Source organism: Symphalangus syndactylus, chromosome 9, assembly GCF_028878055.3.
Source record: "Symphalangus syndactylus isolate Jambi chromosome 9, NHGRI_mSymSyn1-v2.1_pri, whole genome shotgun sequence".
NCBI lineage: Eukaryota > Metazoa > Chordata > Mammalia > Primates > Hylobatidae > Symphalangus > Symphalangus syndactylus.
Genome location: NC_072431.2, coordinates 29,237,844 through 29,258,298, shown reverse-complemented (window position 1 = coordinate 29,258,298; position 20,455 = coordinate 29,237,844). Strand labels below are relative to the sequence as shown.

The 20,455-nt window shown below is 39.3% G+C and overlaps 1 protein-coding gene across 8 annotated transcripts in view; it reads right to left on the bottom strand.

Annotated features, from left to right (window-relative positions):
* Positions 1 to 20,455, bottom strand: part of STXBP6 (syntaxin binding protein 6) — a 241,133-nt gene that overhangs the window by 198,017 nt on the left and 22,661 nt on the right. The window contains exon 1 of one of the 8 annotated variants that reach the window (XM_063609309.1): positions 7,380 to 7,396. The exons of 5 other annotated variants lie outside the window; for them this stretch is intronic. The gene's annotated coding sequence lies outside the window, so the exon portion shown is untranslated. 2 more of the 8 variants (XM_055291623.2, XM_055291622.2) reach the window with 2 other exon arrangements.

Below are 20,455 nucleotides of genomic sequence, written 5' to 3'. Positions count from 1 at the left end.
GATAAGACAAATGTACCTGATAAGATAAATTACTTTAGGTTGTTAAAGACTCACTGAATGTTATAATAAATTTGACAAGCTGTTGCTTGATGGAGCTTTAAAATTCATGTTTTATTTAATTTTTGGTGTATGGAGAACAGTGTCTATTGGCAACAATAATTCCTATTTATTCATTTTTCTGTTGAATCTCAAATAGCAATTACATAATGTTCCCAAAGTAATGGTAAAAGAGACTAGCAGCTTGAGAATGTGTAACAAAAAAGACATTTTACACATCAAAAGGTTTTATACCTATAGAATATTTTACACATCAGAAGCTTTTAGAATAGCAAGCAGTAGCATCTAACAACTCATAGAAGAATGGCTAAGCTTTTAAATCCCAAAACAAAGAGTCATTCTAACATCTTCCACCAAGACTTTCTTCACAAATACTGTGGTCAAAAGGTTTAAGTTTTTTAGCAAATACTACCTCAGCCAGCCCACCAGCCAGCCAGTGTACATTATGTGCTAACTCCACAGAGAGACATGGAGAATTCTTAGAGCAAGATATGACTTTTATCACAAGTTACTGGATTCATTAGCAAAATAAAAAGGATGGATGGGATGATAGCTAAGATCATTTCTAGTTAATTTGTTTTGTTTTCACTTCAGAATGGTCTCATTCAACTATCGAACTGTATTATAAGACATCAAGTTAAGGATGTCCTAAAGCAATTAAAACATGAAACTTCAAAGCAGTTCAATAAATGGAGAATTCTTATCACTGGGTCCTAATATCTGATGTTCTAAAAACTAAACATACAGCTTTGAAGCTTCAAATATTATTTAATTTCTCAGGGACTTTTCTCTTAAGCTCGTTTGCTGATTACTTGGGTTCCTTGCTTCTCCATTTTCCTACTTGCATCTCAAAATGAGGCATAAAACTATACAATCAATAATCAAAATACATTTCCTTCCCAGACCCAAAGCCCAAAATGTTAGCTTGCACAGTATCATGTAGCATAATCAAATGCACAGAAAATCTCCTCCCTCAGTGAAACAGAAACCCAACAAGCCCAATCCAACAAACTGAGGAGCACGCCATCACCACGATGTCACCTGCTCTTTGAGAACTTACTCCAACTTGGTGCTGACCCTGCACTAAGAGATTCAGGTTTTCTAGTCCCACTGGTTTCTTTTACGGGGCATCAAAACACCCACATGTAGCCTCTTCATGCAAAACAACATCACACACACACACAAACCGCATTTAGAACCAAGCCAAACATTGTATGTTACCAAATTTTCAGCAATGTGACTGCCACTGTATGGACTACAAATCATTCAAAGCCATTATTTACTTTTTCTAGAGTGAGTGGCACTCTCCAGGGAGAAATGCTGACAGGCTACCCATAATCTACTCATCAGCCTAACTTCAGTTGTTTTTTCACTGAAACACCTAAAGATACCAAACATAACTGCTACCAACAGTGGCTCACTGAGATCCTGGGTAAAGGAAAAGAGGTCTTCAGAGCTTCAAAAGCACACTTGGAGATTCAGACACACCCTCATTCCTCTTTGGGAATCACTGATATGAGAGATTCCAGCTCAACATGCATTCCTGGAATTCTGAGTTCTCACCATAGAAACTTTAGCCAAGGCAGTCCTCAGGAAGAGCTGTTAAGTTATGGCTCACTTTATGATGGTTATGCTCACTTTAGATTTGAAAAGAGATTTATGGACTAGCCCAAAGTAGCCTCTAATCAGACTCAGAGGAAGAACATGTTTCCACTTTAGTAAAACTTCTTCTCTGGTAAACCTATTCAGGCAATTAAAATGTGTTCCAATTTCTACTTCCCAAGCCTTTACATTCTTTGCTCTTAGGAAGAGAATTCAATAAACAAAACCTGAATTTTAAATCTGAATTTCAATTGCCTGAGGCTATTTTATACTTAAATAAATAAGTAAGTGGCATAAACTAACAAATGTTTTGTATTTAAAATATGTTTTCATAAGGCATTTACCTACCTTTAACGCAGCCTTTTAGTTGGGACTGCACTTAATGGAAAACTCCACACACAAAGCACCTTTCCTCCTAGTACTTCGAGGTCCTTATGAAGGAGCAGAACTTTCTAAACAGGAAACTAAAGCACAGAAAGGCGGAGCCTTAGTGACACTAGAACCCCAAATTCCTGGCATTCCCCAGCTGTAAGTTCCAGGCCCCCATCGTCATATACTACATGCTCTGCATGTGGAGACAGGTCTGTTTGATGATTTTTTTTTTTCTTCTCTTTAGGGGATAGGATTTGATCAAAGTGACAAACATGAAAGAAAATAAAATTTTGACAAGACCAATGGTGGTGGTGTGGAGTTTCAAAGCCCATCCTATGAAAGAACCACCTTTCTACTTTACATTCTGACTTTCTGTATTCTAAAACTACCTTCAACAAAGTCAATGAGATGACTTGCTAGAAAAGCCCATGAAAACGAAGTCTAAATATAGAAATCTAAATGCAACAAATCACTTAAATCAGATATTGAGACCTTTTCACAATGGCAGATTTAATGGTGAGAAAAATAACAAGCAAGGCTACAGTACAAAATGAATTTGTCTATAACTACAAAAACTAGTTTAGTATTCAAGATCTACTTTCCAACAAAGAAATTTATATTCCATTAAGAACCCTGCAACCTTTGACATAGTCTTTGCTTCACTCCCCACCAGAACCACAAAGTCATTATGACACATCTGAATAGTGACACAGGCTCTGATCCAAGCTTCCTACAAGATGACACTTTTCCAGATGGCACCTGAGGCTGTCAGGTACCGTCAGGTATTTCCTATGTTGGAAAAATACTCAAGGATATTACATAAGACTGCTCCTCTCCTGTATATGCACTAACTTCAGAAAGCCACTGCTAACTGTTTCGGAAACACACTTCCTTTTCTCATGATAGAAACTCTTTCATACCTGGGAAATAAGAGCTAATGTTGTTCATTAGCCAAGAGAAGCTAAGGTTATTGGGAATTGTGACAAAATGGCACGTTACTGGGTTCAGTCCAAGAGAATGAGACAAAATAATGCTTTCCCTGAGCCCCAGAGACTACAAAATCCAGTTATATTTTAAGTAGCCATTTTTAGAGATTTATATACTGTTCAGTGATAAAAATAAATGAGAGTCCCAGGCTTAAGGAACCATTATTGAGCTTTTAAAATTGCAGCATGTTTTCTTGCAGGATTTAGTTCAGCCAACTACAGGATGAAAAAAAAGTATTTCTAAGCTACATAGATGAACAATAGATTGGATCCTGGGTTCACAAATTAGTGGAAAATATATGAGCCATTAACGAATTCCACAGGCAAGGCAGGCTCTTCTCCAGATGACTGAGATCTTCAAAAGTTAATACTCTAAAAAACTATTACTACATTTTGAATTTCCTACTGTGACCAGAAAAACAACATATTCAGAGTACTAGTTGTTTTTTGTTTTTGTTTGTGAAACAGGATCTCATTCTGTCACCCAGGTGCAGTACAATGGGACAAAAACAGCTCACTGCAGTCTCAGATTTGACTAGAGTCAAATTCTAGTTTTGCCACTTGTGAGCTGTGATACTTGAAGCAGATCACTCAGGCATACACAAAAACGGAGTTAAAAAAAATGGAGCTAATTTATAAGGCCACAAGTGATTATATGTATGTAGCATGAAACATAAAAGATGAGCCTAGAATAGTAGTTCTCAAGTTTGTTGGTCTTAGGATGCCTTTACACTCTCAGAAATTATTCAAGACTTCAAAGAGCTTACCTTAAAAAATTCTAGAAAACATAAGAACATGCATGCACACAGCCAGGCATGGTGGCTCACATCTGTAATCCCAGCACTTTGGGAGGCCGAGGTGGGTACTTGAGGCCAGGAGTTTGAGACCAGCCTGGCCAATATGGCAAAGCCCCATCTCTACTAGTGCCAGTAGTCCCAGCTATTTGGGAGTCTGAGGCAGAGGAATCACAATCGCTTGAACCCGGGAGGTGGAGGCTGCAGTGAGCCGAGATTGCACTACTACACTGCAGCCTGGGCAACAAAGCAAAGCTCTGTCTCAAAAAAAAAAAACAAAAAAAACAAAAAACCATACATTCCAATAGTCAATATATGTTTTCTAGAAAACTTCACTATATACATGTAAGAGAATAAGAATAAAACAGGTAAATTATGTCTTATTATTATGAAAATTGTTTGGACCTCACGGACTCACTAATAGGGTCTTGGGAACCCCTAGGTATCCTCAGACTACACTTTGAGAACCATTGGCCCAGCATACAAAAAGCAGGGAAACTCAAAGACTATTAAGGTTATATATCAAAAGGATTCAGGAGACCACACAAAAGGATTCCCATCGGCCACAGATGAGAAAATTTTAGTTTCAATAAGAATAAATGAAATGGCCTGGAAGGTGGCTTATGCCTGTAATCCCAGCACTTTGGGAGGCTGAGGTGGGAGGATTGCTTGAACCCAGTAGTTTGAGGCTGCGGTGAGCTACGATAGTTGCACGGCACTCCAGCCTGCATGACAGAGCAAGACCCCACCTCTTAACAACAACAACAACAAAGAATCAGTGTAATGGTTTGAAACACCAAGTATTTTAAAATTAATGAATTCTTAATGAGCCACCAACTTCTCTTTCTCTCTTTCCCCAGCTCCCCAAATTGGTTATCTCTGGATGCTAGGGAGCCAAATATTTTGAAAACTGGCAGATAAATGGAAAGAATCGAGCATTTTTCTTGCCTTTTCTATACAACTATACCTCAGGATAGCCAAATAGATGATTGGATTGGCTAGATTATTCTTTATAGAAGTAGTCTGGCTAATAAATGGAGAAATGATTGACATGAAATAACATTTTAAAACCCCTAATGAATTGATGGATTTAGGCAGCAAAATCACTATTGGCTATCAACATCTCTCTTACACACACACACACACACACACACACACACACACACCCCTAAAGGTAAGCGTCTTCTCATGTAGTACTTTTGGCAAAAAATTGAGACAGAATTCAATCTAGCCTCTAAATGTAACTACCAGTTCACAAGAAATACAGAGGCTAGAGGAATATGTTAAACAGAGGAACATTTAACATTTAACTCCATGAGATGGAATCAGCAAAATCCAGCCAGTGGGAAAATTGACAGAATAAATCATCCCATTTGACAAAAAAAAAAAAATAGATCACAAGGAAAACAAAGTGAAGGGTGAATCCACAGATTAAAAGGGACTGAAGAGGCATGTCAATCAACTGCAATGTGTAGACCTTATGTGGATACTGTTACAAACTAAAGAGAAAAATAATGAGAAAAACAAACAAATGTGAACACTGACTAAATAGCCCATATTTGATTGTTAGAGAATTTTTTAGTGTAATAATGGCATTAATAGTATTAAAAAAGAGTCCTTATTTTTTAGAGATGTGTACCCAAATATTTACTAATAAAATAATAGGATGCCAGGGATTTGTTTCAACATAATCCCTGGTAGACAGAGGAGGCTGAGATCTAGATGAAACAAGATTGGCCATAAATTAATCATTGTTGAAGCTGAGAGAGAGGCACATAGGCTCTGCTATTATATTCTCTTATACTCCTGTGTATGTTTGAAACTTTCTGTACCAAAAAAGTTAAAAATATGGCTGGGCGTGGTGGCTCACGCCTGTAATCCCAGCACTTTGAGAGGCCGAGGCGGGTGGATCACTTGAGGCCAGGAGTTCAAAACCAGCCTGGCCAACATGGTGAAACCCCTTCTCTACTAAAAATACAAAAATCAGCTGGGCTCAGGAGACTGAGGCAGGAGAGTCGCTTGAACCTAGGAGGCACAGGTTGTAGTGAGCCAAGATCGTACTGCTGCATTCCAGCCTGGGCGACAGAGGGAGACTCTGTCTCTAAATAAATAAATAAAATAAAATAAAAATTAAAAGCAGCCATGAAAATGTCTACTTGTCTTCTCCAGCTATACTGTGAGATGCTGAGAGGCAAGCCCTGCACACTCAGCTACCATGCAAGGCACAGAGTCCGTGTCCACAGAACACTTCATAAACTAGGCTATCAGCCAAAGATTTGCAAAGCTGAACTGTGACAGGGTATGTTCTGCAAAGAAGTTCTGAGTCAGCTGTCTCTGAACCGTAGACATCTCTCCAACAAAGCAGAGAACAAAACTGTATTTATAGTATGATAGCCAAGAAAGATAAACAAAAACTCTACACAGAAAACTGTTTAAAAAGCTTTTCACATAAAAAGAAAATACATGAAAACAGTACTTTTTTTTCTCTTGGATATAGGGAATATGGGAATTTGATTTTCTTTGCTTCTATTTCTCTCAATCTCCCAAATTTTCTGTAATTACCACATTATTTTAAATGTTGGAGAATACCATAACTTTTTTACTTTTAAATCACTTATATCAAAGCTCTATTGATGGCTGCTTTTATATGATATTTCATTGGTTATATTTCTATGATCCTCTTATGACTTAAAGGAAGAATATTATAATCAAGAAAATACTGAAAACTATCACTGAGGGATTTTAAAATTGAATTATAAAAGCAGTATGAGAACACCCTTATTTATATTGGGGAAGGGAAAGATAACCATTATCTTTTTCTCTACAAAATAAAAGAGAACTGCTTTAAAAAAAATCACATTTGAATAACCTGGATCAAGGGGATTTCTCTGGTTCTTTTAAAACCTCAGTTTCAGTGCAGGAAGCTGGAGATAGATATCTGGGACCTAATGAAGGGGCCTCTTGTGCACTCCTCTATACCCGCTGTTCCAGACACATACCCTGCCCACCCATCCCACCCTCTCCACCCCTTCCATCAGCCCCAGGGAGGCAGAAGATAAAGGAGTTTAATTTAATGCCACGATTCCACACCTGGGAAGACAATATTCTCCAAGGGAAAGTTCATCCCACAAAAAGAAACGGATTTATTATTTTTTAGAAAAAAAAAATCCTTTCTATAAAGATTCTTAAAGAACTAGGCAACAGTTAGAATCCCGGAGCAAGTTTCGATTATTCCACTTAGAAAATAACTGAAAGAATATGTGCACTAATGACTATTAATAATTGAACATGAAAAAAGAAAAATGTTAGAAATTTGGTGTGGATAATTGTAATGTTTTCCATACGGGTCTAATTAAAGTTGATTTAGACTGCATAGTGCCTTTTTTTGTAACCCTGTTATTACATTAACAAACAACAACAAGAAAAAAAAAAAGGCTCAAACTGCTACTTCTCCTGTGCTTTACACGTATTCTGGGAGGCTGAACTCAAAGTGAGGAAAAAAGTCAAACAACTCAATATATGGCAGTGTCACCTTGTACCTAAGAGTGTGAACTTTGAACCAGATTACCAAGGTTAAAACTGCTGATCTGCCATTGATTAGCTGTGTGACCTTGGAGACACTGTGCAGCTTCTCTTGCATCATGGGTTCTTCAACTAAAAAATAAAGTCATGAGTGGAAGTGTCAGAGGGCTGTCGTAATAGCTGAGATGAGAAATAAAATGCTTAGGCGAGTGCCTAACACCATGCACGCTCAATAAATGCTACCTACTGTTCTTATTACAACCTATTATACTTTTTTTCTACTTTCCCCTTTTATTCTTCTTTTTCACCCAAGAAAAAAAGATTTTTGCAAACTTCTATTTGTTTAGCCTCATCAGTAAATACTGTTATCTATTTTAAAGCTTGACTCTATTTTCCCCAGGGTAGAAATTAACTTTTTCTTTAAAAAAAAAAAAATTAAAATGGAGTTAGCTTCCTCTTTACTTTGTGCTAATCAGAAATGGTACCAGATCCCCTAATTCCTTGAACCTAGAAAGAATCACAGTTACTGAGTTCCTAGGCAATCCTCAGAGAGTGAGTATTTCCTGGCTTTCTCCACGCATATCCTTTGTATTGGGGATCTATTTTCCAGTTTTACTAAATCCCTCATAGCTCTTTTCAAATGTAAAGGAATTCTGAAAATCCATGCCAAAAAGATCGTAAGAAATTCACATTCTAGAGAAAGAAATCCAAGTCTTAAAATGCCTACATGTCACATACAACTTTTATGCAAAAGAAAATGCCTGATGTGTTTTTACTATCAGGGAGACTCCTGGTTTGTGAACTTACTAAACAGGACATGAAAAGGATTGCTGGAATCATAAAATTAAGCTAGGAAAGCATAAAACTTAAAAAAAATAAACAATATATTCCAGGCTACAAGGAAGCATGTAGAAAAGGAGATGGCATGGCTTCACACAATACTTTGGGCTCTAATTACATGCGTATTTGGTGTGAGAACTAAAAGGAAAATTATAAGGCCAGCATTGAAGAAAATAAGTTGGCAGATAGAGGAAATAGAAGGAATTTGAGGTAAGTGCCATCCAGCTGTATAGTACATCGTGCTGAGTATGCAGTTAAACACTTATTAGAAATTAATACAAATAGTCCAGTAACAGCACAATCAGTAGCCCAGTCAACTAGATGCCAGGTATAAAGTTGTATCTCTAATTTTACATATTTGCACTTAAGCACAAGTGCATGTAATGAGACAATTTTTTATTCACCAGAATTCTTGGAAAATAAACAGAACATACTTGTGCTAGTTGGTAGGGTATAAAAGTAAGGACTTCTCACTCCTCTATGGCTCCCCCTATGTGGGTAGAACTTTGATTAATGTTCAAGGGAGAAAGAATATGAAACAGGGATAGAATTGGCAGAGCTGGTGACAGACCACCCATGTCAAACTGTGACTCTTCAAGTGTTCACTAAAGCCTACCTGATGGGACTAGATTCCCTATGGAAACTGGTATGAGAGAAATGCTGTATTCAGAATCTGCATGAGAGATGCAGAAACAGCTTTTTAGGAAGCAGAAACTCAGAGGCAGAGGAAGTATAAGTCACTAGAAGCCTTTGGGTTGATCCAAAGGGCAGGGAATACCAGTGGATACTTGGTTACCAAGATAAAAGCTTGACAGTACAAGGGAAGGATGCAATGTATTCAAAGATCAGAGACTCCAGGGGAACCTACAAGTTGTGGTCATTTGATTAAGGGTGGCCTTGGGCCACAATACATCTCAATGACTTACTTGGCTCTAAGTAATCCCTGGGGAACATTAAAGAGCAGGAGTGATTTCAAGAGAGTTTGCTTCCAACTCTCAGAACAAACATGGGAGGAAGATAGCATCTGGAGCCCTGAGGACTTACTGGACCCGGTGGTTTCCCCAGGCCTTGGTTCACAGTGGGACAGGTAGCACAGTGGTTGGGAGCTCCAACTGTGAGGCTAAATTGCCTCACAGTTGAGTGTGAATCTCTGCTTGCTATCCAGTAGCTCAAATTCAGTAGCTGTTCTGTTTGCTCAGGCTTCTATCCTGAATTTTCTCTTTCCAAATGCTCTTGGTCATGGATCACCCACAGGTCTTCTCCTCAAGTAAGCAATCACAAGACTTCTCTATAACACACCATACACTGCCCCCTGCTCAGCACATCCAGAAAACACATTCTTAACCTGATCTTTGTGTGTCTTCCTTTCTATTCTATTACCATTGTGTTGTACTGCTTCTTTATCTTCCCATTCTTCCTCCAGTGTGCATAAATAGGACTTCTGGAGATTCTTAATACATCTCCAATGCCAGCTATTGCCCGTGGCTTCTGACTTGCCTGCAACTAAGTCCTAACACAGCTAAATACTAGCGTGGGTGCCTACCCCAGGCCTAGGCAGCAATGCACTAGACCCCCCTAGTTCCCACACAGTGATCTTTAATAATGGAAAACTAGAGTTATCCCTAAGACCCTAAACCCTCCCGGTTTTACAAAGTACCAACCCAGAATTTACTAAAAATACCAGAGGTAGAAGCCAACCATCTGAGGGGGTAATGTAATAAAATATCAGGGGGGCACAAACCTCTATATTCTATGCCATTCTTTGGCATTACCGCCCAGGGTTAGGGCACTCTCCTGACACTCTATCTCTTTCTCCCCATCTTTCCACACTCCTTCCTGAAGGGTGATTTTCAGAGTCATGAATGTTGGTATAGCAGGAAAAACCTGGTTCAGGAATCCAGAGAGCTGTGTCCTGGTCTCAATCTGCCAATATACATAATATGGCCTAGGGACAGTCACCAAACCTCTCTAGACCATTGCTTCCTTCTATGTCACACTGTAGATGCTGAATGTTTCTAGCCTTGACCTGCCCATGCGATACGTTCTTAATTTATAAAATTCTTCAATGTAGGATCTTTCTGATCAACCACCCAGGCCCAATAAGAATAGCTACCACCAATTAAGAACCCACCATGTGCCAGGCATTATTCTTGGCAGTTTACAATCTCAACTGAGACTTACTAGAGGATCTTAAGGAGGCTACGGCTCCTTGGCTGCCATTTAACTCAATTCCTTTCTGCTCTGCTGAGCCCAAGAAGCAATGCTAGGTAGGCTTCTACCTCATCTTCCACATTTACAGGCTTTATTATGCCTAGTGAAGATGTACACAAAAGCATGGGAGAATAGGAAGCCACAGAAGGCTTATGTCCAGAATGAACTAATCATTTGTCCATAGAAACATGCTGAGAACAAAGCAGGTAATTCAGTTATAATGCTTATGAGAAACTTTCTGTTCTTACTAGAGACAACTGAAGCAATCCTTAAAGGCCTGAAGCTCAAGGTAAGAGAACCCAATTCTCAGCACTCTCTAATATCCCGAGATCTAAAGGAACTTGTGGATTGTTAAGCCTTGAGTTGTACAGAGAAGTGATTCTTTCCTTTGGAATAGTTTGAGAAAAAAAAATTCCAAGATTTTTCACAGCCTTAGGAATCTATCAAAGAGCTAACTTAGTAAATTACATAGACAATAAATGCAAAAGAGTCAAAGAAAAGGACAATCTATATCATGTTGGACTTATTCATTCCTCCTTTTGCCTTTACTTTTCCCTATCCTAACATAAGGAAATAGATTTAAAGAAAACAGAGTGAATTGCCTGGTTGGCAGCAAAGCTGCTGTAAGCTAGAAGACATTTCATTCCATAGCAGATATCTTGAGTGCTGAGGGACTTCTGCCATCTTTGCTCATCATCCTCAGCCAGAAACCTAGACACTCTTGCCCCATGCTTTATTTACCTAATCTTTCCAGAATCAGTAACAAATAGAGCTGTATCTGAAGACTGCATGCCCAAATTCTTTTTTACATTATAGATTTCTGCATATTGATTAGGCAGTAAGGATTTTTATCACAACCGTTAGATGTTTTGAGATGATCAAATTCAGTATCTTATTATAAAATACAAGTTTCGTGGGTTTTTTTTTTTTTTTTTTGGTGAGTCTTTCAAACTCCTTTCCCTCTCAAGTATAAAAAATGTTGGTTCTGTCCAATGACTTGCCATTCACAGAAGTAATTTTTGAGCTCTAAGATTACTGCATATAAACTACAGACTGGCGGGCCTGCTTGGTTTCAGTTACTGCCAAAGCCTGATATACATTACACATGACAACAGATGTCTCTAACATAGCTTCCTACTTACTCTCCAAAGCTCATCACAGTGAGAGCCACAAGGGATTCAGTTAAACTTGGCCTGTTCTTGAAGGTTTTGATTGCACTGCCAGTCACCTTCAGAGGCAATATGACCATGCGAGGCAAAAAGGAGAACCAAATTATCCCAGCAACTAAAAATTCTAGGAACTCAAGAGGTTTAAATGACTTACATTTTCTCTAATAACATAAAGTGATTAAAGATACATTTTTTTCTGATAAAGTCTCACTCCTAATATATAGTTTGAAAACAAAGAGGTGAACCCAAATATACTCCTTTGGCTGAATTTCCAATGAAATCAAAGGTAAGGAGGTTTAGAGGAAATAGAAATCTGTTCTTAATAAATAGCCAATCCAATTAAATCATGCGAACCCTGACCAAATTCTGCCTCTCCTCCCCTAATCCTGCAATCACATGGACAACCTCAATACCCAACCCTATCGAAACTCTGGTTTCTGTTTTCTGAAATGTCTCTGAATGTCCTCACAGTCAACAGCATTCTCTTCCACTCCACCTGAGACACCTACCACCCATCAAACGATCTACTCTTTGACTACAATATCCTCAGCTTCAGCTTCCTTATTAAAATCCTTCACTGTGATCAACCATTTGGGCCTCATCAGAAGTGTCACTGCACATCCCTTCTTACTCAGCTTCCTTTCTAATGGTCGTGGTTTTGATAACACGCTTTCCATAGCACTGTTGCAAAATGCCCTGACTTGCCTTGCTCAGCCTTCCTTTGTCTTTCCCCTTCGCCCAACTCCAGTCTTAGATGATGCCTACTGTATCTCTATGTCTACAACTGTGCACCTGGACACTGAAGAAAGCCATACACAGGTAGATTCATGAGTACCAACTGCAAATGCATTCTCAGCCAGGCTGGGCGACCCTACCACATTTCTCTTACCAAATCATTCTCACCATTCTCTCACTCTCCTCAATGACTAGTTCACTCTTGAACCTCGACCCAACACCTTCTGACATCCACACCACCACCCCCCCCATTCCCAAATGGTCATTCTCAGGTGGAGGCCATCTCATCCAGCAACTTCCCACCATCAGACTAATTTACAATTGTAGCAGCCTTCAGTTTCTTCCCTCCTGTTGCATCTTGTTCTCTCCTTTCATCTTAGGCCAACCACTCCGTATGGGCTTCAGATTCCACTCCATCCTACCTTTTCAGGCTCACATGATCAATTCTCCCTTTCCTCTCCTGTTTATGCAATCAATTTCTCCCTTTCAACTAGATTCTTCCCATCATCACTTCAGCATACTCAAGTCCTGCCTTTAAAGCACTCCAACTCAACCTCACATGACTCTAGTTACTGCCTTATTTATCAGTTTCCCGTTACAGGGAAAATAGAAGAATAGGGTGTCTTCATTTTTTTTCACCTCCTATTCATTTTTCAACCCACGGCAATCTGGCTTGGCCCCATCACTCACTATAATGCCTCCAGTTCAAGTCAATGACCATTTTGTTGCCAAATTCAAACCAGTTGACATCTTGATGGTATTGGCAATGTTGACAAATTTCTCCCTGAAAACTCCTTACCTTGGCCTCCATGACCAATGCTTTCCTTTCTACTGCCATGGCTCCCTTCTCCTTACAGACTTCTCCTCTTCTACCTATTCTTTAGGGTTTAAGCTTCTCAAAGCTTGAACCTAGGCCCCCTTTCTCTTTTCATTCTATACAAGGGGTCAAAAGCCTTGCTACCCATAGGGGAAAGCAACTAATACAATTAAGTGAAGCAAGTCAACTTTCATTTCCCTCTCAATGCTATTATACAATTTAAAACACAGTAGAATGAGCAAGAAAACTGGCAACAGATCCTAGGCATCAAGGGAAGATGACAATAGGGAGTGGTATAGGCTCTAATAAAGCCCATGCTCCAACTAGAACAAGTTACTCAGCTCAAGACAAAAATCCCGATTTCTATGTGAAAACTCACAATTTTAAAAGTCTTGGCAACTGTATCAATTAAAATTCTTTCTGGTACAAGTAAAAGAAATCTTGGTTCGAAATGAGTTACACCAAAAGGAGAATGTATTGGCTAATTTAACTGAAAAGCCTAGAAGTACATAATGGCCCAGGGTTAATCGATATGACTAGGGCCAGTTTCTCTATCTGGATTCCACTTCTTTGTTGTCTCCACTCTCAGATAAGCTCTACCCTAGGGTAGCAAGGCAGTTCCTAGACCTCCAGCCCACATCCTGCCAAGTTTAAGCAGAAAACAGGAAAATCTCTCTTCCTGGAGTTCCCCCATAGGCTCAGAATTCCCTGTGATTGGGCCAACTTGAATCACAAGTCCATTCTTGAACCAACCATTATGGCCAGGTGACTGGGGGAATGATTGGCTCGCCCTGGGTCACACACTTCATTTAGGGTCAGAGGTAGAACTTGATCTATAACACAGAGTCTGAGATTGGAGGACAGAGAATTTCTAAAAAGGAAATTAAGGTGCTGCTACCAAAAAAGAAAATTGATTCTGGGCAGCCAAAAAAACATAAACATATGCTACAGCAACTCATTCAAATATTTTAAAAACATTACACAGGCCAGATAAAACAGGTTTGCTGGCTGATGGTTTCTTGTCAATCAACAGTTCCAATTCTCCTTTCTCTACTTGTTTCCTAGGTGATCTCATCCAAGACTGAGTCTTCACCTACCATCTCTATACTGAAAATGCCACATTTTTATCTGACTCACAAATTCAACTGCCTACTCAACATCACCACTTGGATGCCTCAAACTCATCTCCAATTCAATTTGTCCAAAATGAAATTCATAATGTTCCTACACCTCACCCCTCTCCTACCCAAAGCTGGCCTTCCTCAGAGCTCTTATTGCAAGGGAAGATGGGGTAAGGGGATATTTGTTACTTTAGCATTAGCAGCCATAAAACATGGTCCTAACCTGAATGTTGTACTACAAGTCTCCAAAAAGCATTTTAAAATCTTCAACAAGGACACTGAAAACTTTTAACAGAATTCCAAGGATGCAAATGACTACTTCACTTATAAACAAGTAGGGATCATTAAGATATGCTCTTCTAATGTCTTTAATTATTAACTATGGTTTGAACTTGGTAGAATTTTATCCTATTAGGTGTAATGTCAAAAGGGAGTCCACTTTACTATAAATGTATCACGATTCCACAGAAAGTTTTTTGGAATAGGACAAACATGACTGAGATATTCTTTGAAAAAATAAAGCCCGTCAGAAAGTCAACTGTATGACTATTGAAATTCTTTTTGTTTTCAAATATTTTTTACAAATTTGATATCTTGATTCATCTAAATTTGCAGTTGCCATTTTCCATCTCTTCCCAATTTATTTTTAAGACACATATAAATAAAGTTTCATCATAACAAATAACAAAAGGGGGAAAGGCTGTCAAGAGACATCCAAAGGTGCTTTTGTGGCTGGGCAGTGGCTCATGCCTGCAATCCCAACAGTATGGGAGGCTGAGGTGAGAGGATTACTTGAGGCCAGGAGTTTGAGACTAGCCTGGGCAACACAGCAAGACCCTGTTTCTTAAAAGAAAAAAAAAATTAAAAATAAGCCAGGTATGGTGGCTACTCAGGAGGCTGAGGTGGGACAATCACTTGAGCCAAAGAGATGGAGGTAACCTATGATCACACCACTGCATTCCAGCCTGGGCAATGGAAGAAGACTGGAATGCAGTGGAATGCAACAAAAAACAAAGGTGCTTTTGCTTATCTGTTTCTTAGTACAGCCATAGTCTTTTAGCAAACATATTATCTGAGTTGATCCTGACAACAACCTGGGAAGTTGATAGGGCACATATTTGGCAATATAAGAAATCACTGATTATAAGATGCACGATTATTTTATGTACCACTATACTAGGAGGAAAAAACACCACAAAACCATAACAAACAATGTACTATAAAACACATCTTGGTTGGGCGTGGTGGCTCACGCCTGTAATCCCAGCACTTTGGGAGGCTGAGGCGGGCAGATCATGAGGTCAGGAGATCGAGACCATCCTGGCTAACACGGTGAAACCCCATCTCTACTAAAAATGCAAAAAATTAGCCGGGCATGGTGGCATGCACCTGTAGTCCCAGCTACTCAGGATGCTGAGGCAGAAGAATTGCTTGAACCTGGGAAGCGGAGGTTGCAGTGAGCCGAGATTGTGCCACTGCACTCCAGCCTAGGTGACAGAGTAAGACTCCGACTCAAAAAAAAAAAAAAAAAAAAAAAAAAATCTTGTTTTCAGGTATGTTAAAATGTAAAATAAACAAAAATGTCTTAGAATCTGTGAAAAACTATCAGAAGCCTCACTTCACAGATAAGGAAGCAGAGGCTCAGAGGTTATCCAAAGTTAAAGGTAGTAAGTTCAAGAATGAACTTGATCCTATGGGATCAGTTTCCTAATTTGTTTTTCCACCAGTCCAGCTCCTGGGACTGAATGATCTCTAGAGTTCCTTCTGGGGCCCCAGAAGCTTTTCTGATACAAAGTTAGTAAAGGACAATCAACAACAAATCATTTCAATAAATGCTTTTAAATTGACGTGGATTCTAATACTGAGAATAACTTAGAACTTGACTTTTCTCCAACTCCTAGAAAGCCGAGCAATACTGCTAGCATAAATAGCAACAGATGCCAGGTGTGTTAAAAGAATAATAATAAAAAAAATTACATCTTTAATTTCACTGCTAACTCAGTAGAGGGCAGGTTGGGACAAAAACTTACAGTTGACTATTAATTTTTTTTTTTTTTTTTTTTTTTTTTTTGAGATGGAGTCTTGCTCTGTCACCCAGGCTGGAGTGCAGTGGCGTGATCTCGGCCCACTGCAACCTCCACCTCCCGGGTTCATGCCATTCTCCTCCCTCAGCCTCCTGAGCAGCTGGGACTACAGGCGCCCACCACCACGCCCGGCTAATTTTTTTGTATTTTTAGTAGAGACGGGCTTTCACCGTGTTAGCCAGGGTGGTCTCGATCTCCTGACCTCGTGATCCACCGGCCTCGGCCTCGCAAAGTGCTGGGATTACAGGCGTGAGCCACCGCGCCCGGCCTGTTGTTGTTTCTATGTTTCAAAAATACCCACATGGAAAGGTGCCATATTATACCTAATTAGTGCACAAACTAATGCAAAGTAAATGTGTAAGCCTAATAGTTCTAATCAGCCTGTGCAGAAGGCCTTTTGATTTCAACATACAACATTCATTAAAAAGAAAATGTGTTGCAAAAAGCCAAGAAATTTTGGTGTGTGGGATTTGAATAAGACAGATAGGCTTAACTCATGAGAAGGCTTTTTTTTTTAACTTAAATCTAATTATTTTACATTTTGTATTCCCCACAACACTCAGAGCAGAGTTTTAAACAAAGAAGCTGGATAATAAGTGCACGTAATGAGATACATATTAGGGAAAATGACATTTTCCTAAATGTTCTTCTTCCTATCCCTATGCTGGTTCTGGAGGAGAAAGTCTGGCAGATTCTTGCTGGTGTCTGCCCTAAGGCTGCCTTTGTGTCAAAGGCACATCAAATGGAATACTGGAAGTCCTCAGGGAGCTGACAGTCTAATCAATGGACAAACACAGAAGATATGCAGGTTGCAGATTATCTTTAAGTGTTCTTAGTAACTGAGCAACCTACTAAAATGTTTTAACATCATGTCCAAACAGTGTAAGATGTAGAATTAAGAGACCTGATGCAGCCAGTGTTGCTAGATATGACCTTGGGCAAGTCAATTCTCTGAGCCTGTTTCCTTACTCATTGCCACCCCATCCCTCAGGGCTACTGCAAAAGAAATGAAGGCAAAAGAAAATCTTTTGCAAATCTGAAAGCACTACACACTGTTAAGTATCACGAGGGACACTCATAAAAATGTCCTGTTTCTCAGAATACAGCAGTGACCTCCTTTTGGAGTCCCTTAAAATGAAATCAGAGGATTCTTTCTAAAATCTAAATTCAATCATTCCGTTTCCAGGCTTCAAGATTCCTTATTCCCAAAGGATAAACACTCAACTGTTTAGCTTGGTAAATAAGGTCCTGCAAAAATTGACTCCCCAACAGCCCTTTCCATAGCTTTACTCTTCAAAGACCACAGCAAACACACAGCTGCTCCCTGATCACATTGTCTTCCATATTTCTTTGCCTTTACGTTGACTTTACATTGTTGGTGGAGTTCCTGGCTATGATTATCCTGCCAAACTTAGGACTCCACCAACTGCTATTACAGCACCTTGCACATTATAGTGGAGCACTGAACTTCTGTAGGAGAAAGAGGATACATGTCTTATTCTTATCAGTAGCCCCCATCCTTAGTATAAAGCCCAACCTACAGCAGTCAGTAAGTGTTCCCTGAGTCACAGGCAAGGGAGATACTTACTTGTATATCTCAAAAAGATGGTGCCAAAAAGAGAATCTCAAGGGAAGGCTGTCAACTGAAAAAAAGCTTAGAGACCTAAATAAAAATATTACAGGCCTACATCTCTTATCCAAATCCCCTAAAGCCAGGTGTGCTTTGGAATTCAGCATTCTTGACATTTTAGAAAGGTAATATGGTACGTACACCTTATGCTCCAAGTAGGATCTAGGTCAGCACTCCATAATCAAACACAGTAATACTGCTGCAGCAACTTACAAATGATCCCACTAAATTAGATAAATGAAGAACATAAATAGACTCACATTTGTTCAAGTTCGATCTTACCACCAAATAAGTTAGAAAAGCTTTCAGAGCCTTTAAGATGTTGGAATTAGAGAGAAGATGGTGGCTCCATACCACCTTATTTGCATACATAACTTTTTCACACCCCTTTTCTTGTTTGCTCAGAAGTTCACTATGGCAGGACTGACCCATATTTAAGCAACAAATTAAAAGTGGACACACACCCAAACAGCAGCAGACAGGTAATAAAGTATTCTGAGAAAAAGGGATTCAGAGGCACATAAAAATCGCCATCATCACTAGCAACTGTTACAGCCTCTTACACCATTAAAACAAAAAAAATGTTTTTTCTGAATCTAGCATGGAACCACCAGGTGAGAAAAGCAGTGAATACACAGAGCAGGAAATGAATGAAAGACTGATCGCAAGCATGCATACATGCATACATACATACACAAATATTGTTAGGAGCTAACTCCTATCACTGATTTCTAAATGGCTTCCCAATTGCGAGGACAGAAATGTACACATACAAACAATGGCATTCAGACACGAAAATCAAGCTGTTGCAGACCAATTTGACTTGCTTCCATATCAAAATAGAACCTGTAATGCATAGATACAGGCATAGTTTGTTTATTGTGCTTTATTGCACTTCACAGATATTTTATATTTTACAAATTGAAGGTCTCTGGCAGCCCAGTGTGGAGCAAGTCTATCGGTGGCATCTTTCCAACAGCATGTGCCCACCTCATATCTCTGGGTCACATTTTGATAATTCCTGCAATATTTAAAAATCTTTCATTATTATATGCTACAGTAATCTGTGATCAATGCTCTTGTATGTTTCTATTGCACTTGTTTTGGAGTGCCACAAACCATGCCCAAAAATGACAGTGAACTTAATCAATACATGCATGTATTCTGGCTACTCCACCCACCAGCCCTGTCCCGGTCTCTCTCCCTTCGTCTGAACTCTATCAATAAATGTAGGTATTCTGGCTGCTCCTCCCACCAGCCATGCCCCTGCCTCAGGCCTCCCTATTCCCTAAGACACAACAATATTGAAATTAGGCCAATTAATAATCCTACAATTGACTCTAAGTGTTCAAATAAAGGAAGATTCTCATGTCTCTCACTTTCAATCAAAAGCTAGAAATGATTACGCTTAGTGAAGAAAGCATGTTGAAAGCCAGGATAGGCTGAAAGCTAGGCCTCTTGCCCCAAACAGCCAAGTTGGGAATGCAAAAAACTTCTTGAAGGAAATTAAAAATACTGCTCTGGTGAATACACGAATAAGAAAGAAAAATACCCTTATTGCTGATATGAAGAAAATGTGACCAGTCTGGATACAAGATCAAACCAGCCAACCAGCTACAGCATTCTCTTAAGCCAAAGCCTAATTCAGAGAAAGGCTCTAACTCTCAATTCTATGAAGGCTGAAAGAGGTGATGAAGCTGCAGAAGAAAAAAAGCTAGAAGCTAGGAGAGGTTGGTTCATAAGGTTTAAGAAGCCATCTGTATCACAGAAAAGTGCAAGGTGAAGTAGCAAGTGCTGATGTAGAAGCTGCAGCAAGTTATCCAGATGATCTAGCTAAGATAACTGATCAAGGTGGCTACACCAAACAACAGATTTTCAATGTAGATGAACAGCCCTATATTGGAAGAAAATGCCATTTAGGACTTCCATAGGTAGAGAGGAGAAGTCAAGGCCTTGCTTCAAACCTTCAAAAGTCAGGATGATTTTCTTGTTAGAGGCTAATGCTTTAAGTTGAATCCAATGCTTATTTACCATTCTGAAAATCCTAGGGCCCTTAAACATTATCCTAAATCTATTCTGCATGTGCTCTATCAATGGAACAACAAAGGCTGGATGACAGCACATCTGTTCACAGCATGGCTTACTGAATATTTTAAGCTCATTGTTGAGAGTCAGTCTCAGGGAAAAAAATCTTTTCAAAATATTACTGCTCATTGACAATGTACCTGGTCCTCCAGGAGCTCTAACGGAGAGGCACAGATTAATGTTGTTTTCATGCCTAATCATCCATTCTTCAGCCCATGGATCAACCGGTAATTTCTACTTTCAAGTCCTATTATTTAAGAAATACATTTCATTAGGCTATAGCTGCCATAGACAGTGATTCCTCTGATGTATCTGGTCAAAGTCACTTCAAAATCTTCTAGAAAGGAGTCACCATTCTAGATGCCATTACAAATATTTGTGATTCATGGGGGGAGGTCAAAATATCAACATTAACAAGAGCTTGGAAGAA